The sequence below is a fragment of the Triticum urartu genome, chromosome 6, assembly GCF_003073215.2.
Source record: "Triticum urartu cultivar G1812 chromosome 6, Tu2.1, whole genome shotgun sequence".
In the NCBI taxonomy this organism is placed as follows: Eukaryota; Viridiplantae; Streptophyta; class Magnoliopsida; order Poales; family Poaceae; genus Triticum; species Triticum urartu.
Genome location: NC_053027.1, coordinates 59,651,056 through 59,678,521, shown reverse-complemented (window position 1 = coordinate 59,678,521; position 27,466 = coordinate 59,651,056).

The following is a 27,466-nucleotide window of genomic DNA, read 5'->3' as shown; positions in this document are numbered from 1 at the left end:
TTAAAGACTCAATTCGATAAGATAACTTCAAAGGGGAAACTCAATTCATTACAAGAGAGTAGAGGGGGGAGAAAACATCATAGGATCCAACTATAATAGCAAAGCTCGCGATACATCAAGATCGTACCACCTCAAGAACACGAGAGAGAGAGAGAGAGATCAAACACATAGCTACTGGTACATACCCTCAGCCCCGGGGGAGAACTACTCCCTCCTCGTCATGGAGAGCACCGGGATGATGAAGATGGCCAACGGAGAAGGATTCCCCCTCCGGCAGGGTGCCGGAACGGGTCTAGATTGGTTTTCGGTGGCTACGGAGGCTTCTGGCGGCGGAACTCCTAATCTAATCTCTGTTCTGGAAGTTTTAGGGTACGTAGGTATATATGGGTGAAAGAAGTACGTCGGTGGACCGAAGGTGGGGCCACGAGGCAGGGGGGCGCGCCCTAGGGGGGTGGGCGCGCCCCCCACCCTCGTGGGTACCTCCCTTCTTTCCTGACATGCACTCCAAGCTTTTCCGGTAGCTTTCCATCCAAAAATAACTTCTCCAGTTGATTGCGGTCCGTTTCGACTCCGTTTGATATTCCTTTTCTTCGAAACACTGAAATAGGCAAAAAAAATAGCAAATCTGGGCTGGGCCTCCGGTTAATAGGTTAGTCCCAAAAATAATATAAAAGTGGATAATAAATCCCAATATTGTCTAAAAGAGTAGATAATATAGCATGGAGCAATCAAAAATTATAGATACATTGGAGACGTATCAAGTATCCCCAAGCTTAATTCCTGCTCGTCCTCGAGTAGGTAAATGATAAAAACAGAATTTTTTATGCAGAGTGCTACTTGGCATAATTTCAATGTAATTCTTCTTAATTGTGGTATGAATATTCAGATCCGAAAGATTCAAGACAAAAGTTCATATTGACATAAAAATGATAATACTTCAAGCATACTAACTAAGCAATTATGTCTTCTCAAAATAACATGGCCAAAGAAAGTTCGTCCCTACAAAATCATATAGTTTAGTAATGCTCCATTTTCGTCACACAAGAATGCTCTCATCATGCACAACCCCGATGACAAGCCAAGCAATTGTTTCATACTTTAGTAATCTCAAACTCATAAACTTTCACGCAATACATGAGAGCGAGCCATGGATATAGCACTATGGGTGGAATAAAATATAATGAGGGGTGTTATATGGAGAAGACAAAAAGGAGAAAGTATCACATCAACGAGGCTAATCAATGGGCTATGGAGATGCCCACCGATTGATGTTAATGCAAGGAGTAGGGATTGCCATGCAACGGATGCACTAGAGCTATAAATGTATGAAAGCTCAACGAAAGAAACTAAGTGGGTGTGCATCCAACTTGCTTGCTCACGAAGACCTAGGGCACTTGAGGACGCCCATTGTTGGAATATACAAGCCAAGTTCTATAATGAAAAATTCCCACTAGTATATCAAAATGACAAAACAAGAGACTCTCTACTATGAAGATCATGGTGCTACTTTGAAGCACAAGTGTGGTAAAAGGATAGTAGCATTGTCCCTTCTCTCTTTTTCTCTCATTTTTTTGGGCCTTCTCTTTTTTATGGCCTTTCCCTTTTTTTGGGCCTTCTCTTTTTTTTCCTCACTTGGGACAATGCTCTAATAATGATGATCATCAGACTTCTATTTATTTACAACTCAATGATTAAAACTCGATACTAGAACAAAGATGAATCTATATGAATGCCTCCGGCGGTGTACCGGGATATGCAATGAACGGTGGCTTTGCCACAAATACTATGTCAACTACATGATCATGCTAAGCAATATGACAATGATGAATGTTCATGATGAACAGAATGATGGAAAGTTGCATGGCAATATATCTCGGAATGGCTATGGAAATGCCATAATAGGTAGGTATGGTGGCTGTTTTGAGGAAGATATAAGGAGGTTTATGTGTAAAAGAGCGTATCATATCATGGGGTTTGGATGCACCGGCGAAGTTTGCGCCAACTCTCAATATGAGAAAGGGCAATGCACGGTACCAAAGAGGCTAGCAAGGATGGAAGGGTGAGAGTGCGTATAATCCATGGACTCAACATTAGTCATAAATAACTCACATACTTATTGCAAAAATCTACAAGTCATCAAAAACCTCGGCACTACGCGCATGCTCCTAGGGGGATAGATTGGTAGGAAAAGACCATCGCTCGTCCCCGACCGCCACTCATAAGGAAGACAATCAAATAACACCTCATGTTTCAAATTTGTTACACAACGTTTACCATACGTGCATGCTACGGGACTTCCAAACTTCAACACAAGCATTTCTCAATTTCACAACTACTCAACTAGCACGACTTTGATATTATTACCTCCATATCTCAAAACAATCATCAAGCATCAAACTTCTTTTAGTATTCAATACTCTAGATGAATGTTTTTACTAATCTTGTATACCTAGCATATTAGGATTTTAAGAAAATTACCATGCTGTTCTAAAGACTCTCAAAATAATATAAGTGAAGCATGAGAGTTCATCTATTTCTTCAAAATAAAACTACCACCATGCTCTAAAAGATATAAGTGAAGCACTAGAGCAGATGACAAACTACTCCGAAAGATATAAGTGAAGATCAATGAGTAGTCGAATAATTTTGCAACTATGTGAAGACTCTAACATTTAATAATTTCAGATCTTGGTATTCTATTCAAGCAGCAAGCAAAGCAAAATAAAATGACATTCTAAGAATGGCAAACATCATGTGAAGAAGCAAAAACTTAGAATCAACCGAAACTAACCGATAATTGTTGAAGAAGAAAGGTGGGGTGCCAACCGGGGTATCCCCAAGCTTAGATGCTTGAGACTTCTTGAAATATTATCTTGGGGTGCCTTGGGCATCCCCAAGCTTGAGCTTTTGTGTGTCCTTAATTCCTCTCATATCAAGGTCTCCCTAAATCTCAAAAGCTTCATCCACACAAAACTCAACAAGGACTCGTGAGATAAGTTAGTATAAACCATTGCCAAAACCTTATCATACTCTACTGTAGCAAATCACTAAAATTATTATTCAACACTGCATACTAAATGCCTCTGCATATTTAATAGTCCTATCCTCAAATAGAATCATTAAAGAAGCAAACATATGCAAACAATGCAAACATAACAGCAATCTGCCTAAGCAGGACAGTCTGTAAAGAATGAAGCAACATCCATACTTCCCTAGCTCCAAAAATTATGAAAGAAAATTCCCACTGTAGTAAATTTATCAGAGCTTAATATGCAAAAGGTTTCAACATTTTATCACATTCTGACTTTTCTAGGAAATTATTGCAACAGCGGTAAACTTTCTGTTTTCAAACAACAACATGTATACTTGTAACATAGGCATAGTAAAGGCTATCAATGCCACTTTTATTGAAATAAAAGATGCAAAACATCTATTATATAATTAAGACAAGAGACAAACAAGCCGTGACGTTTGTCCACATGCGGTAATATTATTAACACCGTCCGATCAAAGAATTAATGGCTAAGATTTATAGTTTTTACGTAACATATTGAACCATCAACTGTCACGTGTATATGCATAATAAAAAAATTGAGGCTAGCCTAGCAATAGTCATGAGCACGTAAAATTTAGGGACTCACGGCTTTACAAGAAAAAAAATACTTTCTCTTGCGCTATGTTTTCTCTTCCTCTAATAAACATGGAATCTTCCACCAATTGAATTAGGAAAGAGAGAGCGTAATCCAAGCAACCAGAAATCATCCACGGATTGAATTAGGAAACTAGGATACGTAAAAAAATCGGAACGTGTTGGAAAAGGAAAGTGAAAACGTAATCAAAGCATCCATAATCTTTTCTTACCTTATACTGTTATATGGTCAATAACTCACGGAAGATTCGCCGCAAAAGCTAACGCACGAGAGATAATACATGCATCCTTTTCACACGTACACTGCGCGTCGCCGCATCGCGAGCAGTAGCAGGATCACTGTTTCTCTCTCAAAATCATGAGCAGAATTGCTTTAGTCCAAGTATCTCTCCGCTCCATGCGAGGAGGTGGTGCTATGGCGTCTTACCTCTCGACTCTTAGTGGGATCCAGCTAGCCTGAATGGTCGCCATGAAAACATGGATGCTAAAGCAATGAAAGATAAGGATTTTTGTATTACGCATTGCAACAGATTTTGGATAATGGTGTTTGTACAATACATTACAACAGATTTGCAGGGTATTTTGCAGGCGTCAGATCCTTTCATATAATGGCTTTTGTAAAATACATTACAATAGATTTCCAAGAAAATATTTTGTGCATATGCCTCATGTAGCTTTTACTGTCTTTCCTTTTCAAACAAGTATATAGGTATTTTGGTACTGAGCTCTGCCATCAACAGGGATGAGAGGATAAGGGGAGAAAATATTGAGATATTTCATACCCCCTCCGTCCGAAAATAGATGACGTGGTTTTAGTTCAAATTTGAACTAAAATCACATCACTTATTTGGGACCGAGGGAGTAATAAAATAAGTAGGAAAAGTGCACTATTTCAAAATATAATCGCATTTCTATAATGTTATCTTCTAAAAAAATATGGTGTATAATGGAGTGGTTCCAATACGCACAAAGTGTATATACTCATTTTATCTTAAAAATACCCTATTAAGAGGGACTGCATGTGTGTATCAATTGTACACACAATTTTCCAGAAAAGAAAGGTACATGAACTGTGTACGAGCTGCCTCCATAAAAAAAATGCCCAAGCGATCGACCTTAACACAAAGACCAGGGATTGCAATATATATACTGCATGCATGTCCTGATCGGAAAGCAAAAGAGAAAAAAAAAAAGGAGCAGTAGTAGGCCATTAGTAGTAATGCGTGAGACATCTTTCCTATAAAAAAGATGCGTGAGACTCTTTTTTTAATAGAGATCAAATGCTTGAGTCATGAAACATCTGTTTTTTGTATGTGCAGAGATATAGCAGCTGCACGTGCAATTAGTGGAGATTGGAAACTGAGTCAGGCAATGGCCTATTTGTGAAATCTTTTCGATGTTAAGAATTTAATGTAAAACCTTATAGGGCTTAATATAAAAGTATTCAACTCCCACCAGGCGGCAAGCTTGGTAATTAATAAGTTATAAAAACCAAATAACAAACAGCTAATAATTGGTGTATAGGCATAGAAGACTCTCAGGTCTGAACGCCATCGTTCCTATAGGATTTGAGTCAGTAACATATATGTTTCCTGAATATACTAATTTTGCATGATGTCCCACAGTATATGGTGACGGTCTTTCAAAACTATACTCATTATATATGCTCTCTATGCAAATTGACTATATATAAATACTCATTTATAGAATGTATAGATGTGCAAGTACATAGATGCACATCATCATATATAATAATGCAAAAGAAATGATCGACCGATATAGGTGCTAAGAGAGAACACACAATTGAAATGGGACAAAGCTAACTAAGATCGCACAATTGAAGTAGGCAAAGTAGAATGAAAAAGAATGGGTGAGACAGTCAACAAATAAAGACTTCAACACTGGTAGGTAAAGTTGACATGTCTACTTCCAATTGATAGTAGATATAATTGTCTTTTGAGAAACACCAAATTCAATATAGACACGTAGAGTACGGATGACACCACATGGGCAAAATCACACATAGCTTTTCTAATTACTGGAATCATGGAGCTAACGACCATTGACGTGAAAAAACTCTCATTAGGCTGGAAAAAAGAATAAACTATATTTTTACATGAAATAAAATCAAAGAGAGGAAAATTAGCAATTTGATTTCCATTCACTTCAGAAACAAGTATATATGGAGCTACAATTCAAAATATACTTTATATACAATCAGGCAGTTAGATTTGGCATCCACTCCACCCAAATAAACTAGGACCATGTATGTGCTGATAGGTAATATACAAGTGTAACTAAACATTCATGTCAAATCCAATCCTTGAAATAAGTTGATCCAAGGAATGGAATGGCACTGTTGTGGCGAAGGTCATAAAAACAGAGGACTCATTACTGAAGGAAAAGAGGGGGATGTCATAAGCACCTTCTATGCATGGGTAAGTGAAATAGGGATAAATGCGAACATGACCCTAATGAGAAGCTAGGAAAAGTAATATGTTGAGACATAAAGATGGTGAGAAGGGAGAGATAATATTTATATTTTCACAAACCCAGTTAGAATAAGATAAGCTTTCTTGGAATGGCCAAGAACACCATCAATATATAGTAAATGAGAAGGCGGATGGTAATCCATCAACTAACCTCGAGTATGAGCTTTCACTTTTTAGTTTGATCCTTACTAAATGATCCATCTAAAGTTTATTAGAGGAAATATAGACATAAAAAGCTCTAAATTAGTCCAAAACTCCATGAGTCACACCATGCACCAAAGCCTCCAATTATGTCGGTCTTTTACTGATGATTTTATAATAACAACATAATAGAATCAGTATAGAGTCATGCTTGCCAAAGTGCAGTTATGTTTCCGCAAAGCATATATCTTACTCATATTATATGTCATACTTTACTACATATACTATAGAGAAATACAAATAAATATAAGAAATGTGCTAAATCTAGCCGCGCAAATGCGTGGGTCACACTGCTAGTTGTTCTAAATAGCAGCAATCAAATCCTAACAAAATAAATTGACGCTCCAAGCAAAACACATATCATATGGTAAATAAAAATATAGCTCCAAGTAAAGTTACCGATGGAAGTACACGAAAAGGGGATGCCTTCTGCGGCATCCCCAAGTTTAGGCTCTTGGCTATCCTTGAATATTACCTTGGGGTGCCTCGGGCATCCCCAAGCTTAGGCTCTTTCCAATCCTTATTCCATAGTCCATCGAATCTTTACCCAAAACTTAAAAACTTCACAACACAAAACTTAACAGAAAACTCGTAAGCTCCGTTAGCGAAAGAAAACAAAACACTACTTCAAGGTACTATAATGAACTCATTCTTTATTTATATTGGTGTTAAACCTACTGTATTCCAACTTCTGTATGGTTTATAAACTATTTTACTAGCCATAGATTCATCAGAATAAGCAAACAACACACGAAAAGCAGAATCTGTCAAAAACAGAACAGTCTGTAGTAATCTGGATCAAGCGTATACTTCTGGAACACATAAAATTCTCAAATAAATTGCTGCACCTGAGTAATTTATCTGTTAATCATCTGCAAAACGAATTAACTAAATAGCACTCTCCAAATAAAAATGGCAGCAATTCTCGTGAGCGCTAAAGTTTCTGTTTTTGACTGCATGATCAACAAGACTTTCCCCAAGTCTTCCCAAAGGTTCTACTTGGCACAAACACTAATTAAACACATAAAACCACATCTAAACAGAGGCTGGATGAATTATTTATTACTAAACAGGAGAAAAAAGCAAGGAACTAAAATAAAATTGGGTTTCCTCCCAACAAGCGCTATCGTTTAACACCCCTAGCTAGGCATGATGATTTCAATGATGCTCACATAAAAGATAAGAATTGTAACATAAAGAGAGCATCATGAATAATGTGAATAGCAAATTTAAGTCTAACCTATTTCCTATGCATAGGGATTTTTTGAGCAAACAACTTGTGGGAACAATAATCAGCTAGCATAGGAGGATAAAACAAGCATAACTTCAAAACTTTAAGCACATAGAGAGGAAACTTGATATTATTGCAATTCCTACAAGAATATGTTCCCCCCTCATAATAATTTTCAGTAGAATCATGAATGAATTCAACAATATAACCAGCACCTAAAGCATTCTTTTCATGATCTAAAAGCATAGAAATATTATTATTCTTCACATAAGCAAAATTCTTCTCATTCGGGATAGTGGGAGTATCATAAGAGACTTGGATACTATAAATTGTTTCCACATTAAAAGAGTAATGTTCAGAAAAGGGGTAACCATAATCATGACAAGTTTTATAAATATAATCCTCACTACTTTTTATAGCATATGTATCATCACAATAATTATCATAAGTAGGAGGCATGTTATTATCATTATAAATTTGCATATCAAAACTTGGGATACTAAAAAATATCATCTGCATTAAGCGTAGCATCCCCAAGCTTGGGACAAAAATTAATTGCAGCAAAAATATTCTCAAAAGCATCATCTTCATCAAAAGTAGCATCCGCAAGCTTGGGCCTTTTCATATTATAAGCATAATCACTCTCATCATTAATAGTATGGTAGCACCAATAATATAGCAATTATCATATTCTTCCAAGCAAGTGCCAAAAAGATTTTCAAGATCATAAGAAGCATCATTATCTTCGACAAATATATTTTCATAAGGCATAATAGTAATAGGAGCAGCATTATTTGGGAGAGATATCTTTTTGCCTCTCTTCCTTTTTCTTTTCTTCTTCTTCACCACATCATGTGTGGGTTCAATCCTCTTTTTGGAGCTCCTTATTAATGAGATTGGTGAATAGGAGGCTCCTCCTCGTTACCTGATTCATCATAAGAAATAATAGGAAGGTATTGGCAAGCCTCTTCCCTTTCATTATTATTCTCTTCATCTTCTATTTGTTTTCTTTTCTTTATGTAGTTGGCAATATAAGGATTTTCAATGCAATTCACCAAACAATATATATAAATTTTCTCTAGATCAAAATGAAGAACTTTATCAAGGGCAAATTTTGGAATATCCTTAGTTATACATTTAATTTCTTCATAACCCAAGAGCAAACTAAGTTCATTATGATGTGCAAGGGAAATCAAGTCATCACAATTTTTGGACTTGGTACGATCATGAAACAATTTGCATTGGGTACTAAAATGATAACGTTCATTGCAAAGTTCACAAGAATGGCCGACATAATTTAAATTTTCAGCACATTCATCTAGCTCTTCTTGCAACAATTTAGTTTCTAAATACTTATGCCTCTTGAAATATCTATCTTCCCTATTTGGTGTGTACTTACAAACCCAATGTACTCCAAAAAAATTGACATGTTTATGGGAGACATTTTCATCATAACTAGTGCAATCATCATTAGTATCATGGATATTCAAAGAATTCGTACTAACAACATTGCAATCATACTCATCATTCAAAGATTTAGTGCCAAAAATTTTATAGATTTCTTCTTCTAGCACTTGAGCACAATTATCCTTTCCATCATACTCATGAAAGATATTAAAAAGTGAAGCGTATGAGACAAACTCAATTCCATTTTTTTAGTTTTCTTTTATAAACTAAACTAGTGATAAAACAAGAAACTAAAAGACTCGATTGCAAGATCTAAAGATATACCTTCAAGCGCTAACCTCCCCGGCAACGGCGCCAGAAAAGAGCTTGATGTCTACTACACAACCTTCTTCTTGTAGACGTTGTTGGGCCTCCAAGTGCAGAGGTTTGTAGGGCAGTAGAAAATTTCCCTCAAGTGGATGAGCTAAGGTTTATCAATCCATAGGAGGCGTAGGATGAAGATGGTCTCTCTCAAGCAGCCCTGCAACCAAACAACAAAGAGTATCTTGTGTCCCCAACACACCCAATACAATGGTAAATTGTATAGGTGCACTAGTTCGGTGAAGAGATGGTGATACAAGTGCAATATGGATAGTAGATAATAGTTTTTGTAATCTCAAAATATAGAAACGGCAAGGTAAGTAATGATAAAAGTGAGCGTAAATGGTATTGCAATGATAGGAAACAAGGCCTAGGGTTCATACTTTCACTAGTGTAAGTTCCCTCAACAATGATAACATAATTGGATCACATAACTATCCCTCAACATGCAACAAAGAGTCACTCCAAAGTCACCAATAGCGGAGAACAAACGAAGAGAATATGGTAGGGTACGAAACCACCTCAAAGTTATTCTTTCCAATCAATCCGTTGGGCTATTCGTATAGATGTCACAAACAGCCCTAGATTTCGTACTAGAATAACATCTTAAGACACAAATCAACCAAAACCCTAATGTCACATAGATACTCCAATGTCACCTCAAGTATCCGTGGGTATGATCATACGATATGCATCACACAATCTCAGATTCATCTATTCAACCAACACAAAGGACCTCAAAGAGTGCCCCAAAGTTCTACCGGAGAATCATGACAAAAACATGTGCCAACCCCTATGCATAGGTTCATGGGCGGAACCCGCAAGTTGATCACCAAAACATACATCAAGTGAATCACGTGGTATCCCATTGTCACCACAGATACGCATGACAAGACATACATCAAGTGTTCTCAAATCTTTGAAGACTCAATCCGATAAGATAACTTCAAAGGGGAAACTCAATTCATTACAAGAGAGTAGAGGGGGGAGAAAACATCATAGGATCCAACTATAATAGCAAAGCTCATGATACATCAAGATCGTACCACCTCAAGAACACGAGAGACAGAGAGAGATCAAACACATAGCTACTGGTACATACCCTCAGCCCCGGGGCAGAACTACTCCCTCCTCGTCATGGAGATCACCGGGATGATGAAGATGGCCACCGGAGAAGGATTCCCCCTTCGGCAGGGTGCCAGAACGGGTCTAGATTGGTTTTCGGTGGCTACGGAGGCTTCTGGCGGCGGAACTCCCGATCTAATCTATGTTTTGGAAGTTTTAGGGTACGTAGGTATATATGGGTGAAAGAAGTACGTCGGTGGACCGAAGGGGGGCCATGAGGCAGGGGGGCGCGTCCCCCACCCTCGTGGGCACCTCCCTTCTTTCCTGACGTGCACTCCAAGCTTTTTCGGTAGCTTTCCTTCCAAAAATAACTTCTCCAGTTGATTTCGTTCCGTTTTGACTCTGTTTGATATTCCTTTTCTTCGAAACACTGAAATAGGCAAAAACAACAAATCTGGGCTGGGCCTCCGGTTAATAGGTTAGTCCCAAAAATAATATAAAAGTGGATAATAAAGCCCAATATTGTCTAAAACAGTAGATAATATAGCATGGAGCAATGAAAAATTATAGATACGTTGGAGACGTATCAACGCGCTCCGCGCGAACCCGCCGACCGAAGCTCTCGGGATAAGGCTTATATGTGGCACCCGCACGCCCTCCCCTCGCCTATAAATGCCCCCGACTCCCCTCTGTCGATCCCGCCATCTTGCTTCTACCCACGCCTCTTGTAGCCGCCTCCTCGCCATTTTGCATCTTGCCGGAGCCGAGGTCTTCGACGGTCCATTCCGTTGTCAGTGAGCACTCCCTGACCTCCATTTCTTCGTCAATCGAGTTGCCCCATTATAAAACATCTTTTTGACACGGTTTTGGCCCATAGGTCCTGTGGGAACGACCGCCCGAAGAACGCTCGACCTCACCAGAGTGAGAGGAGCACCGCTACCCTTCCTCTGCCTGTCTGGATGACTCCGACGCCCCGCAACACCAGCGCCCGAACACCCTGGACGCGCCGCATCTTCCGCTGGCCTCCGTTGTCGCTGGAACTCGCCGGAGTCGCTGCCCCGACGCATCGCGCCCTCGCCGGAGCTTGGAGCCGCCGCCTTTGCCTCGCCGCGTCCCGACCACCCTGACCGCCGTCGACCCCGCCACCGGATCGCCCACGCCGCGTCGGACTCCGCGGCCTCCTTCCCCATCGACGAGGAGCGCCGGAGCCGCCGCCCCGTCACCGCCCGACGCTAGCGCCGCCTTGTTCTGTTCATCGTCGTCGCTCGCTGTGAGCCTCCTGCTTCCCCCCTTGTTCTGTTAGTTTTTTCAAAATTAAATCGGTTAACCTCGGTTTTATTAAACCTGTGAGGTTTTAGTGAAAACCGGTCTTGTTTTTATTTAGCCGCAGTAGTGTTTTTCTTAATTAATGGTCGTTCGTTGTATAAGCTTCCACAGTGAACGCTATTCGGCCAGTAGGAAGCCGCCACGTGGCCAGGGACCTGGTCGCGGATAAAACTTTTACAGTCAAGTCCCTGAGTTTTTAGTTTAGCCCCTAAACTTCGAATGGTTGTATCTTTTTAACCGTAACTCCAAATTTGACGAAACCAGCAGCAAAGTGTTCGTCTCGAATAGCTTTATCCAGAGAAACAGATTTGAAATTTTTTGGCCAATTTCAAATTTGAATTTATTCAGGTTTGAATTCAAACTTGAACTGCCCATATCTCCTAAACCGTAGCTCCGATTGATGTGATTCTTTTTGCACCATGTCACCGTAGCCAAACCCTACCACTTGGACCATTGTCACATATTTTCACACACCTATGATCTGTCCATGATAGTTTTATTACTATGCCATGTATGCACTTTAGTACACATCACATCTTTGCACCCTATGTCACATGTTGTTTTGCACCTAGGATATTTCCAGGCTAGTTAAGTGTGTTGAATGTTCATTTGGTTTTTCCAAGACTTTTTGCTTTGCATGTTCTTCTTGGTTCTCTGAAATGATTGCTTATGTGAGTGCAATGTTTGACTTTATAGATTTTCATCGGAGAGTGACGAATAGTTCTATTAAGTAAATTTCTGAGAGCGATATAATCTTCATCAACTATTATCAGGCAAGTTCACATTTGACCATTCTTCCAATTACCTGTGTTTATATTATGCACTTACACTGGTAGAAAAAGGGCCTATAGTCCCGGTTCGTAAGGGCCTTTAGTCCTGGTTCAGGAACCGGGACTAAAGTGTCGGTACTAATACCTCCCCCCTTTAGTCCCGGTTCAATCCAGAATCGGGACTAAAGGCCCTCCACGTGGGCAGTGCGCAGAGCCCAGTCAGGAGACCCTTTGGTCCCGGTTGGTGGCACCAACCGGGACCAATAGGCGTCCATGCGTCAGCACTTCTGTGGCTGGGGTTTTTGTTTTGTTTTTGAAGGGGGGGGTTGGGGGTTTTGGGGGGTTAATTTAGGTGTTTCATATATTGTGTTAGCTAGTTATAATTAATAGAGAGAAGTGTCCTCTGTTATGTCCGTGCTTGGTCGACGCTACGTACTATACATACGTATATAGAGAGGACTGGACACGCTAGCTAGCTAGTAAGCAAACGAAGGAAACAAAAGATCGTCATGAACATATATGCATATATACAGAGAGAAGTGATATCGACCACCTCTCCTTCTCCGAGAGATTGATCGAACAACAAGTTCTCGTATATCTATCTGACACTACCGGCTACATATATACAATAATTATCTCTTACAAATATAATCATACGGACTCAGGGTCCACATAGAATTCTCTGTCTTCAGGGATCACGTGGTCAAGAAAGAATGCCGCCAATTCCTCTTGAATTGGTCGCATGCGAGCTGGTGCTAGGAGTTCATCCCGCTTCCGAAACATCTAATTTGAAGAAGGGGGTCAATACATATATATATATATATAAATGAATGAAACTCAACACAAATGATGGTAATAAAATAAAATTGTGAATGTTGTTATTTACGTACTTCATATTGTTCGTTAGAGTACCCGCCCCGCTCACAGGTCGTGTGGCGGATGGACTCGCAGATGTAGTATCCACAGAAATCATTCCCTTGTTCCTGCCACAACCACTTTACAAGAAATAGAGATCAATCAAACTGATAAGCAAGAATGCTAAATGGTATTGATGAAACTAGCGCTTGAATCACTAGGAGATGCGCGGAACATGCTACTATAGTACTTACTTTCGGGTGTCTAAATTCCAGCTCCTTCGGCAGTCCCGGAACAGTTTTGGTGAATTTTCTCCAAACCCTGCCGAACAAAGAAAACAATTACTTGATATCAGGAAATGAACAAAGTTGCTGATATGGTGGATAATGATCGATTTAACTTACTTCTTGAGGATTTCAGTCATGTCCGAATACTCCTTGGGATCTTTTAGTTTAGAGTCCAAGACGGTTACTACTCCCTGCTCAAGCTTAATCTCTAGGAGAATATAGTGGTAACTACACACACACGCATAACTCATGAATTGCATTACTATAACCTTGACTAATATATAAGGGAAACCTAATACGCACAAGACAGTAACACTCACCTGAAGTTGTAAGGAAAGAGTATTATATCTTTGTTTTGATTTATTACGAACAATCGTAGCAAGCTGGCCTCGGTAGCTGCGGCATGAAGTTTAACCTGAGTTGCATCTATGAGATGTGTGTTAATGAACCCAATATCACCGACTTGTCTTTTCTTCAATTCGGCGATCTTCAATCTGCATAATATAGCGAGGATGATTATAAATACATGCAATGAAAGAGCTAAGCTATATAGAGAAACTTAATGACAGAAGTAGTACTACTTACAGACAGTAGCAGGCGACCGTTGTTTTATCGAGGGCCAATTGATTGAAAAACTGATAGAACTCCTCAAATGGAACAGGCAACAGATCAATTCCAACGAGGTCATGCTCCTTTTTAACTTTCACATACAAGGTACTCCTCCCCCCAGAGTCTCTGCAGATTTTCAAGTACCAATCATGCAATCTTCACATCATCGTTGATAGAGATCTTTCATCTTTGACGAGAGGCTTCCCGTACTCGTATCTTTGTATCTGCATCTCCATGGGTTCATAATGTACTTCGTCGGGTAGGTAATCTGCAAGATTGCTATAACCGGGCACCATCCTCGGATCATTATCGACGTTGTGGCTAGGCACCTTGAGCGGGGGGCACGATTGCTTCGCTTGTTCGCCGAGCTGGGCAATTTGTTTCCCAGCTCGTCGTTCTTTCAGCCTTTGATCACTGACAGTACTTCCCGACCGCTCCGCTTCGGCAAATTCCTTTCCAATAATGCGGTCATAGTTTCCTTTCGGCGAATCAGACTTCGGTGGTTTTGTCAGGCCAGCCAGAGTGCGCTTCACTTTCACCCGATCTACCTTCTCCTCCGAAGGTGGATGTTTCTTTGCTTTAACCCCTTCAAAGAATTTCTTCACTTCTTCTCGCGCGATCTCGGCGTTCTCCTCCTGGGTCCTCTCGTATGGTAACTTCTCTGGAGTCTTCAGAGAAGGACCGAATCTGTATGTCCTCCCGCCTCTGGTTGTACTGCTAGACGCCGACCGAGAAGACGTAGCGGTTGTCTTCTTTACTTGCTTAAGAGGCGGAGGAGAAGGACTACGACGCGCCGGAGCAACTGGAGCGGCGGCAGGTCTCTTCCGCCCTTGCTGATGAGGCGGAGAAGGAGGAGGCTGGCTGCTCGGGCGCGTCGGCACAGGCGGAGAAGGAGGCGGAGTGCCGCCGCGCGCCGGAGAAGGAGCCGGCCGAGGGCCCTGATCGTCACTCGCCGGAGGAGGAGGCGGTGGAGGCGGAGTGCCCTGACTCGCTGGAGGAGGAGGAGGAGGCGGTGGCGTCCAGTTCGTAAGGTTGATGAGCTCCTTCCGCCATAGGCATGGAGTCTTCAGAGCAGACCCCAGCCGAGTCTCCCCTTCACCGGTAGGGTGGTCAAGCTGGAGGTCCTCAAATCCCTCCGTTATCTCATCCACCATCACCCTAGCATATCCTTCTGGAATCGGCCGGCAGTGAAAAGTTGCGCCGGGTTCAGTAGGAAAAACAGAGCCAACAGCCGCCTTGACCTTCAAATTCATCCATTGCGTCATAAGGTGGCAATTTTGAGACTCTGTTATAGCATCCACGGGATAGCTGGCAGGAGCCGTCAAGGCATGCTCCGGCTGAAGCAGCTCGGTGGAAGCCATGCTGCTTCTACGCTGAGATGGCGGGGTAGCTTCGGGGGAGGCTTCGGCAGTACGTTTGCTGCGATTTGCTTCTCGTTCCTCTATCGCGTCTACCCTTGCTTGCAGCGCCTGCATTTGGGTCTGCTGCACTTTTTTCCTCCTCTCATGGGATTTGTAACGGCCTGCGTCCGGAAACCCAACCTTCCACGGAATGGAGCCTGGCGTGCCTCGTGTCCGTCCAGGGTGCTTAGGATTCCCGAGGGCCATTGTGAGCTCGTCGTTCTCTCTGTCTGGAAAGAACGTCCCTTCTCGCGCTGCTTCGATATACTGCTTAAGCTTACTGACTGGTATGTCCATTTGATCGTTCGTCCAAATGCACTTCCCTGTTACAGGGTCCAGTGTTCCGCCAGCCCCGAAGAACCAAGTCCGGCAACGGTCTGGCCAGTTAATTGTCTCTGGTTCGATCCCTTTATGAACCAGATCATTCTTAGTCTTGGACCACTTAGGCCGGGCTACGAGGTAGCCACCTGACCCCGTGCGATGGTGAAGCTTCTTCTTCGCAGCATTTTGCTTGTTTGTCGCCGACATCTTCTTACTCTTTTCCGATGTCTTGTGGGCCACAAATGCGGGCCAGTGATCTCTGATATTCTCATATCTTCCCTTAAATTCTGGTGTCTCATTATTTTCGACAAACTTATTCAGCTCTTTCTTCCACCTCCTGAATAGTTCTGCCATCCTCTTCAGAGCAAAAGACTTGATTAATTTCTCTTTAACTGGGTTCTCTGGATTATCCTCAGGCGGTAGGGTGAAATTTGACTTCAGCTCAGTCCAAAGATCATTTTTCTGCATATCATTGACATAAGAGACCTCAGGGTCTTCTGTAGCCGGCTTAAACCATTGCTGGATGCTTATCGGGATCTTGTCCCTAACCAGAACCCCGCACTGAGCAACAAATGCGCTCTTTGTCCGGAGGGGTTCAATAGGTTGGCCGTCGGGCGCGATTGCTATGATCTCAAACTTTTCATCCGAGCTCAACTTTTTCTTCGGGCCTCGTCTCTTTACCGAAGTTGTGCTCGATCCGGAGGGCTAGAAAAAAGAACAAAGACTTAATTAATATGTGTACATACCAAAACAATGAATGCATCAATCAGCTAGTCAGCATAGGCTTAACTAATATATATACCTGGCCGGACTCGGTTCGGTCACCGGAGCCGTCCTCATGTTCTTCTTCTTGCACCAGCATTAGGTCACCGTAGCCAGCTTGTTCACCCTCTCCTTCCAGACCATCGGTTTCGTTGAGAAACAACGAGATGGCATCACTTCCTTCTGCGATTATGTCCCTCAACAATGCTTCTTTTGTTGCTTCGTCTAGGGCGGTGTCCATAGTTTCTACAAATATTTACAACATGGCAATTATTATTCAAACATGATAGATGGATATATTAGTGCCAAACGTAGAACTAGCTACCTAATCATAGTAAGCTATCGGGAGGGGGTATATATCGACAACGACGACACTACATCTATGTCCCTCGACGACCCTCGTTCCCGATAAAAAAAAGAGGAAGAAGAAGAAAAATAAGAGGAGAAGAAAGAATAGAGGAGAAGATCTCCTCTATTCTTTCTTCTCCTCTTATTTTTCTTCTTCCTCTTCTTTTTTTATCCTCTTCTTCCTCTCATGTTCGATAGGATCGCCGAGGGGTCGGGAGGTTGCGTAGTGTCTCAGGATTCAACAAAACCATGTCTTCATCATTAGGCGAAAGTAACATGTGCATGATGGTACGAAGCTCTTCAAAGTTGTTCTGGAACGGACTCCCAGATAGGATAATCCGCCTTTTGGTACAAAGTTCAGCAATACCTTCCGAATATCGCTATTTGGAAGGCCTTTGCTGAATTGGTACCAAAAGGCGGATTATTCTATCCGGGACTCCATTCCAAAACAACTTTGCAGAACTTCGTACCAACATGCCCTGGTTACTTCCGGCTAATGATGAAGGCATGGATTTCTTCAATACTTTGACACTAGGAAACCTCTCTCTACTTCCGGCTAATAAGAATAAGAAGAAGAAGAAGAATAAGAAGAAGAAAAGAAGAAAAAAAAGAGGAGAAGAAGAAAGGAATAGTGGAGAAAAGAGAAAATAGAATATATTCTATTTTCTCTTCTTCTCCACTATTCCTTTCTTCTTCTCCTCTTCTTTTTCTTCTTTTTTCTTCTTCTTATTTATTTCTCCTCTTCTTTTCGGTAGAGGAAACCCTAAATAGCTAGCAAGTTTCGTGGGTGTGAGATACATGTGGCCTTCGGTGTCGGACACTACATCCACGTCCCACAAGTGACGTGGGCGTCGAAGCCCGCGCCACTTGTGGGATGTGGGTGTAGTGTCCGACACCGACGGTACATGTATCTCACACCGACGATACTTTCTATTTAGGGTTTCTCCTCTACCGCTCCTCGACCTCTCGACGACCCTCGTTCCCGATAAAATAAAGAGGAAGAAGAAGAAGAAAAAAGAAGAAAAGAAAGAATAGAGGAGAAGACTTCCTCTTCTTCCTCTCCTCTTCTTCTCCCTCTTCTTCCCCTTCTTTTTTCTTCTTCTTATTTATTTCTCCTCTTCTTCCTCTCCTCTTCTTCTAAAATTGTAACTTTTGCATATATAAAACTTTTCTAAAATTGTAACTTTCTATATAAAACTTTCCTATCGGGAAGGGGAGAAGATTGAAGAAAAAAAAGAAGAAAAAAAGAGGAGAAGAAGAAAGGAATAGAGTAGAAGAAGAAAAAATAGATTTTTTTCTATTTATTCTTCTTCTCCTCTATTCCTTTCTTCTTCTCCTCTTCCTTTTCTTCCTCTCCTCTTCTTCTCCTTTTTCCTCTTCTTTTTTTCTCCTCTTCTTCCCGACCCTCGCCCCCTCGAACACTTGGCGACCCTCGACCCTCTACCCTCTACCCTAGCTAGTTCCCGACCCTCGCCCCCTCGATCCCTCGAACACTCGGCAACCCTCGACCCTCGACCCTCGGCGACCCCCTCCCCCCATGATGTCGAAGTTATCGGGGAGGTGGTATATCGACCCCCCTCATGTCGAAGTTATCTGGTACACACATATACATACATACACATATACACTACACACATGCATACATACACAAACATACACATATCTGCATGCACACACATATACACTGCACACACACACATACACATACATACACATATATATACACTGCACACATGCATACATATATCTCAAAAAAATTAACAGAGGCGGGCGGCGGCGCGCCAAGCGGAGCGCGGCCAGGCGGCGCGGCAAGCGGAGCACGGCCAGGCGGCGGCGTCGAGGCAGAACACGATGGGCGGCGGCTGTGAACCAGCGGCGACGCGGCAAGCGGAGCACGTACGAGCAGAGCACGGCGGGCAGCGGCGTCGGGGCGCGGCAAGAGCACTGCGGGCAACGGCATCGGGGCGCGGCTGGCGGTGGTGGCAGGGCGCGGCGGGGGGAGAGGAGGAGAGGAGGGGAACGGCACGGCGGCTCACAGTGGGAGCGGGCCGGGAAGGCGTCGGGGTAGGGCTCGACGGCGGCGGCGAGGACGGCGAAGTGGAGCAGCCTGACGGCGTTGGGGCAGGGCTCGGCGGTGGCGGAGGTGACGATGAGGGGCAGGGCTCGGCGGCGGCGACGGCGACGAGGAGGACGAGCAGCCTGGCGGCGTCGGCGATGGGGAATGGAGCAGTTGGCGAAAATTTCGCAAGGGTTGTATATATAGCTAGAGCAATGGTTCCGGTTCGTGGCACGAACCGTGACCAATGCCCCCCTTTGGTCCTAGTTGGTGCCAAGAACCGGGACCAAAGGCCAATTTTCAGTAGCCCAAAGGGCGGGAAGCGGCAGCCTTTGGTCCCGGTTGGTGGCACCAACCGGGACTAAAGGGGGGCATTGGTCACGGTTGGTGCCACGAACCGTGACCAATGCCCCCTTTAGTCCCGGTTGGTGCCTCCAACCGGGACCAATGCCCTTGTGCACCCCGCGCCCAAAAGTTTAGTCCCACATCGCTAGCTGAAGGGCGCCGGCACTGGTTTATAAGCGCTGCTCTGCCTCCCCATTCGAGCTCCTCTCTAATGCAGGCTTTCGGGCCTAAACCTGCTACTGCCTGTTGGCCTATTGGGCCTCTACGGGCCTGAATCCTGGCCCATGTAGGGTTTCTAGTCGTATTCAGACCGTGGAGGCCCAGTAGGTGGCATTTTTTTTTGGTTTTTTCTTTTTTATTTCTACATTTTTTTGGTTTTTTATTTTTTTATTTCTACTTAAAACTAAATACTTATAGTTTTTTAGTGATTTCTTTTTGCTTTTAGGTCACAAAAATTATAAACTTTCTGTTAGTGCCATTAGTTTTAAATTTTAAATAGTTTAAATTTGAATTTTTAAAAATTTGTGTGAATCACTAGTTTATGAATAACTTTACTATAAAATTAGAATTTTTTTCTATTTATTTTTTATTTCTACTTACAACTAAATACTTACAGTTTTTTAGTGATTTCTTTTTGCTTTTAGGTCACAAAAATTATAAACTTTCTGTTAGTGCCATTAGTTTTAAATTTTAAATAGTTTAAATTTGAATTTTTAAAAATTTGTGTGAATCACTAGTTTATGAATAACTTTACTATAAAATTAGAATTTTTTTTTCTTCTTTGCTATTTATTTTTTATTTATACTTACAATTAAATACTTTAGTTTATATTATTTTTGCTATTGAAGAATATTATAGTTTTATTTTAGTTGATCATAACATAATATTTTAATTGATTGTTTTTATTTTCATAAAAGTTTTGTAGTTCATTCTGTTTGCTATTAATTCATTCTTTGAGCTAAATGACTCCGAAATTGGAAAGCATTTCAAAATGAACTCTGAAAAGGTTGAAAGTTGGCATGGTATCATCATTTCACCCACATAGCATGTTCCAAAAAGTGGAGAGGGTTACGACAAAAACTTGATGCACTTCGTGTACAAAATGGACAATCACTTTCGAAGTATCAAAGTTTCGAACCATAAGACATGAAAGCATTTCAAATGAACTCTGAAAAAGTTGAAAGTTGGGATGGTATCATAATTTCACCCACATAGCATTTGCTTATTGCGGGAGAAAGTCTTCACTTTTTCTTCGCTTGTGTCATTTGCTTATTGCGCCGTAACCATGGATAATCTTCATTGTTTATCAGGATGCTTGGGTCAGCCTTGACATTGAAGGGAGGAATTTCATGAAACTTTTCATAATCTTCAGACATGTCTGTCTTGCCGTCCACTCCCAGGATGTCCCTTTTTCCTGAAAGAACTATGTGGCGCTTTGGCTCATCGTATGATGTATTCGCTTCCTTATCTTTTCTTTTTCTCGGTTTGGTAGACATGTCCTTCACATAGATAACCTGTGCCACATCATTGGCTAGGACGAACGGTTCGTCAGTGTACCCAAGATTTTTCAGATCCACTGTTGTCATTCCATACTGTGGGTCTACCTGTACCCCGCCGCCTAACAGATTGACCCATTTGCACTTAAACAAAGGGACCTTAAAATCAGGTCCGTAGTCAAGTTCCCATATGTCCACTATGTAACCATAATATGTGTCCTTTCCGCTCTCGGTTGCTGCATCAAAGCGGACACCGCTGTTTTGGTTGGTGCTCTTTTGATCTTGGGCGATCGTGTAAAATGTATTCCCATTTATCTCGTATCCTTTGTAAGTCAATACAGTCAAAGATGGTCCCCTGGACAACAAGTACAACTCATCACAAACAGTGTTGTCACCTCTGAGACGTGTTTCTAACCAACTGCTGAAAGTCCTGATGTCTTCACATGTAATCCAGTCGTCGCATTGCTCCGGGTGTTTGGAGCGCAGACTGTTCTTGTGTTCATCGACATACGGGGTCACCAAGGTAGAGTTCTGTAGAACTGTGTAGTGTGCTTGAGACCAAGAATATCCGTCCCTGCATATTATTGAGTCTCTTCCAAGAGTGCCTTTTCCAGTCAGTCTCCCCTCATACCGCGATTTAGGGAGACCTATCTTGTTAAGGCCAGGAATGAAGTCAACACAAAACCCGATAACATCCTTTGTTTGATGGCCCATGGAGATGCTTCCTTCTGGCCTAGCGCGGTTACGGACATATTTCTTTAGGACTCCCATGAACCTCTCAAAAGGGAACATATTGTGTAGAAATACGGGCCCCAGGATGACAATCTCGTCGACTAGATGAACTAGGACGTGCGTCATGATATTGAAGAAGGTTGGTGGGAACACCAGCTCGAAAATGACAAGACACTGCGCCACATCACTCCTTAGCCTTGGTACGATTTCTGGATCGATCACCTTCTGAGAGATTCCATTGAGGAATGCACATAGCTTCACAATGGCTAATCGAACGTTTTCCGGTAGAAGCCCCCTCAATGCAACCGGAAGCAGTTGTGTCATAATCACGTGGCAGTCATGAGACTTTAGGTTCTGAAACTTTTTCTCTGGCATTTTTATTATTCCCTTTATATTCGACGAGAAGCCAGTCGTGACCTTCATACTGAGCAGGCATTCAAAGAAGATTTCTTTCTCTTCTTTCGTAAGAGCGTAGCTGGCAGGACCTTTATACTGCTTCGGAGGCATGCCGTCTTTTTCGTGCAAACGTTGCAGGTCCTCTCGTGCCTCGGGTGTATCTTTTGTCTTCCCATACACGCCCAAGAAGCCTAGCAGGTTCACGCAAAGGTTCTTCGTCACGTGCATCACGTCGATTGAGGAGCGGACCTCTAGGTCTTTCCAGTAGGGTAGGTCCCAAAATATAGATTTCTTCTTTCACATGGGTGCGTGTCCCTCAGCGTCATTCGGAACAGCTAGTCCATCGGGACCCTTTCCAAAGATTACGTAGTGTAAATCATTGACCATAGCAAGCACGTGAACACCGGTGCGCATGGCGGGCTTCTTCCGGTGATCTGCCTCGCCTTTGAAATGCTTGCCTTTCTTTCAACATTGATGGTTGGTCGGAAGAAATCGACGATGGCCCAGGTACACATTCTTCCTGCATTTGTCTAGGTATATACTTTCAGTGTCATCTAAACAGTGCGTGCATGCGTGGTATCCTTTGTTTGTCTGTCCTGAAAGGTTACTGAGAGCGGGCCAATCGTTGATGGTCACGAACAGCAACGCCTTAAGGTTAAATTCCTCCTGTCTGTGCTCATCCCACGTACGTACACCGTTTCCATTCCAAAGCTGTAAAATTTCTTCAACTAATGGCCTTAGGTACACATCAATTTCGTTGCCGGGTTGCTTAGGGCCTTGGATGAGAACTGGCATCATAATAAACTTCCGCTTCATGCACATCCAAGGAGGAAGGTTATACATACATAGAGTCACGGGCCAGGTGCTGTGATTGCTGCTCTGCTCCCCGAAAGGATTAATGCCATCCGCGCTTAAAGCAAACCATACATTCCTTGGGTCCTTTGCAAACTCATCCCAGTACTTTCTCTCGATTTTTCTCCACTGCGACCCGTCAGCGGGTGCTCTCAACTTCCCATCTTTCTTTCGGTTCTCACTGTGCCATCGCATCAACTTGGCATGCTCTTCGTTTCTGAACAGACGTTTCAACCGTGGTATTATAGGAGCATACCACATCACCTTCGTAGGAACCCTCTTCCTGAGGGGCTCGCCGTCAACATCACCAGGGTCATCTCGTCTGATCTTATACCGCAACGCACCGCATACCGGGCATGCGTTCAGATCCTTGTATGCACCGCGGTAGAGGATGCAGTCATTAGGGCATGCATGTATCTTCTCCACCTCCAATCCTAGAGGGCATACGACCTTCTTTGCTGCGTATGTACTGTCGGGCAATTCGTTATCGTTTGGAAGCTTCTTCTTCAATATTTTCAGTAGCTTCTCAAATCCTTTGTCAGCCACAGCATTCTCTGCCTTCCACTGCAGCAATTCCAGTACGGTACCGAGCTTTGTGTTGCCATCTTCGCAATTGGGGTATAACCCTTTTTTGTGATCCTCTAACATGCGATCGAACTTCAGCTTCTCCTTTTGACTAATGCATTGCGTCCTTGCATCGACAATGACCCGGCGGAGATCATCATCATCGGGCACATCGTCTGGTTCCTCTTGATCTTCAGCAGCTTCACCCGTGGCAGCATCATTGGGCACATTGTCTGGTTCCTCTTGATCTTCACCAGCTCCCCCCGTTGCAGCATCACCGTATTCAGGGGGCACATAGTTGTCATCGTACTCTTCTTCTTCGCCGTCTTCCATCATAACCTCTATTTCTCCGTGCCTCGTCCAAACATTATAGTGTGGCATGAAACCCTTGTAAAGCAGGTGGGAGTGAAGGATTTTCCGGTTAGAGTAAGACCTCGTATTCCCACATTCAGTGCATGGACAACACATAAAACCATTCTGCTTGTTTGCCTCAGTCGCATCGAGAAATTCATGCACGCCCTTAATGTACTCGCGGGTGTGTCTGTCACCGTACATCCATTGCCGGTTCATCTGCGTGCATTATATATAATTAAGTGTCCAAATTAATAGAAGTTCATCATCACATTAAAACCAAAGTGCATACATAGTTCTCATCTAACAACATATAGCTCTCCAGAGCATCTAATTAATTAAACCATACATTGAAACTATGTAAAACATTTCAATGCGAAAACAAATGCGATCATAATCGCAACCAAGGTAACAATTGATCCAACGGCATAATGATACCAAGCCTCGGTATGAATGGCATATTTTCTAATCTTTCTAATCTTCAAGCGCATTGCATCCATCTTGATCTTGTGATCATCGACGACATCCGCAACATGCAACTCCAATATCATCTTCTCCTCCTCAATTTTTTTATTTTTTCCTTCAACAAATTGTTTTCTTCTTCAACTAAATTTAACCTCTCGACAATAGGGTCGGTTGGCATTTCCGATTCACACACATCCTAGATAAATAAAATCTATGTCACGTTGGTCGGCATAATTTTCATAAACAATAAATGAACCAATAGTTATGAAGATAATATACATACCAAATCCGAATCATAGACAGGACGAGGGCCGACGGGGGCGGATACCAAAACCATCGCACTATATAAGATGCAATAATAAATGTAAGAAAATGATACAAGTATCTATCTAAACAGACAAGTAAGAATATTTTTCCTTTCAGAAAGAAGATAAGAACAAGAGGCTCACCACGGTGGTGTCGGTGATGAGATCAGCGCGGGTGATAGACGGCGGTGAAGAAGGGACGGGGCGTGACGGACCGCTAAATCTAGACAAATCTCGAGGAAAATGGAGCTTGGAGGTCGAGCTTCGAGAGGAGAAAGTTTAAGTAGTGTGGCTCGGGCATTCCATCGAACACCTCATGTGCATAGGAGGTGAGCTAGAGCACCACAAACCCCTCCCCTCGCCGGCCAGAGAAAAACAGAGCACTGGAGTGCTCTGCTCGCGGGCGAGGGTATATATAGGCACCTCATTGGTCCCGGTTTGTGGCTTGAACCGGGACTAAAGGGCAGCCTTTGGTCCCGGTTTAGGCCACCAACCGGGACCAATGGTGGTGGGCCAGGAGCCAGGCCCATTGGTCCCGGTTCGTCCCACCAACCGGGACCAAAATGTCCAGACGAACCGGGACCAATGGCCCATGTGGCCCGGCCGGCCCCCTGGGCTCACGAACCGGGACCAATGCCCACATTAGTCCCGGTTCTACACTGAACCGGGACTAATGGGCTGAGCCGGCCTGGACCATAGCCCTGTTTTCTACTAGTGTTAGTCCTTTTGTGGTAGGATTGCATGGTAGGATTTATTGTTGCCAGATGGCTATGCCGTTACCTAGTAGTTCATTTGAGGTAGGTCTGATCTATACATCCTTGTCACCACTGTGTAAGTTAATTTTTGCCTCGCTAAATGTAGACGTGGTTTGGGAAGTGAACATGGCGAGACATGAGTGACAAAGTAGTAATCAGGACCAAGACTTGTAAATGAATTACCTGGGCGGTATTTGGTTTGAATGGTGGCAAAGTACAGTGGGAGCATGCATGGTTAATCCATGGTGGTGCACCACTAGTGGTCGGCCGCCCAGGCTCAAAGAGATCAATCGTATTCTCATGTCTAGAAGCTTACGTGTGCAGCCACAAGCCAACATGGGATCTGGCTTAGTTGAGTAGTTAGTGTGACCCCTTCCAGGATGGGCTAGCAGATGTAGAATGAGTAGGTGTACCGGCCTATCCATGGGCTAAGGGGGAATACTTTTGAAAGACTATGTCTCGGTCATCCTGTTCTCAAATGCCAGGCAGTGGGAGAACTTCAAGGGAGGCGATCGAGTCTTGTGGGGAAAAGTGCGCAAACCTCTGCAGAGTGTTAAAACCTAATCGATTAGCCGTGTCCCTGGTTACGGACAACTTGAGCATCTAGTAGTGGAAATGCTGGGAGATCTCATCACTCTTAATTTAAACAGTTGGGTTTTAAATGAAACTTTTGGAATGGATTGAGTTGGGTTTACCAACTGATCCTATGCTATAAAGTAGTGGTAGAAAAATATCTTTTATTCTAGGGAAAAACTAGATTTACGCAAAAACTAAACTTAGAGCTTTCCACCAACCAAATTGCATGTACAAATAGGTTCATTATTCTTATGATGTGACTTGCCAGTACATTCAATGTACTGACCTACAGGGCTGCAACGTCTTATGTTGCAGTGATTTTTCTACGACGAGTAAGAGTTACGTTGTAGGGTTACGGTCTACACTCAACTTGCCGTTGGCGTTGATGGACTCCACACCCTTATGTTTGTTTCCGCTGAGACTTATGAGGTATATATCAGTTTTACGTTATTTATACATGTGATTGCACTTTGATATATACATTGATGTACTATGTGTGCCAGCATACCGATCCAGGGATGGCACGGATACACAGAGGCTTGACCGTTTGAGGTCGGGTCGCTACAAGCTGAAGCCAAGTGCCGGCCGGTTTCTCCAACCACACGATGAACTCTGGCATCACCTCCATCGAATGAAAGCGCGGCCGAGGAGGCCACGCAACCACGGCATGCCTCACCTCATCAACAGGGCTGCCACGACCTGGGCGGCTGCCGCCACGAGAGGAGGAGCCACCGCGGCCGCGAGGGGCCGCGGTGAGGGTCGCAGCATGTTTGCGGGGACGGCCGTGCCCCCTCTTGGGCAGCGGAGAGCCGGGCCCCTCCCGGCGAGCCTTCCCCTTCTCCGCCGCTGAGAGCCTCTACATATGCACCATGGGTGTCGCTGCTGACGGTGAAGCAAGGAAGAAGAAGAAGCGGGAGAAGCAAAGGAAGGGATGGGCGATAGCGGCTTCGCCTCCCCACCCATTTATAGCCAAGGGGAGGCCAACCGCTGGCCTCCACGATCTAAGGTAATAATGACCTTTTTCTGCACGCGGCAGGGACTCGTTAAGTCGGGCGGTTACCGAGGAGGCGTGGGGAAGCGGAGACGCCCACGTCCAACCGATCACCGCGCGTCAAGTGGGGCCGCAGGATTTTGGGGTCTGCGGCGCTCCGCGCTTGCCCCTTTGGCTTCGCCTCGAAGCCAAGCCCGAGCACGCCTTGGGCCCGGGGGCTACTGTCGGTGTTCTGAGAACGGGGGTCCCCAGACTTGCCTACCTGCGGCCCGCAGCGTGTGAGGGAGTCCTGGATTAGGGGGTGTTCGGGTAGCCGGACTATACCTTCAGCCGGACTCCTGGACTATGAAGATACAAGATTGAAGACTTAGTCCCGTGTCCGGATGGGACTTTCCTTAGCATGGAAGGCAAGCTTGGCGATGCGGATATTCAAGATCTCCTACCATTGTAACCGACTTTATGTAACCCTAACCCTATCCGGTGTCTATATAAACCGGAG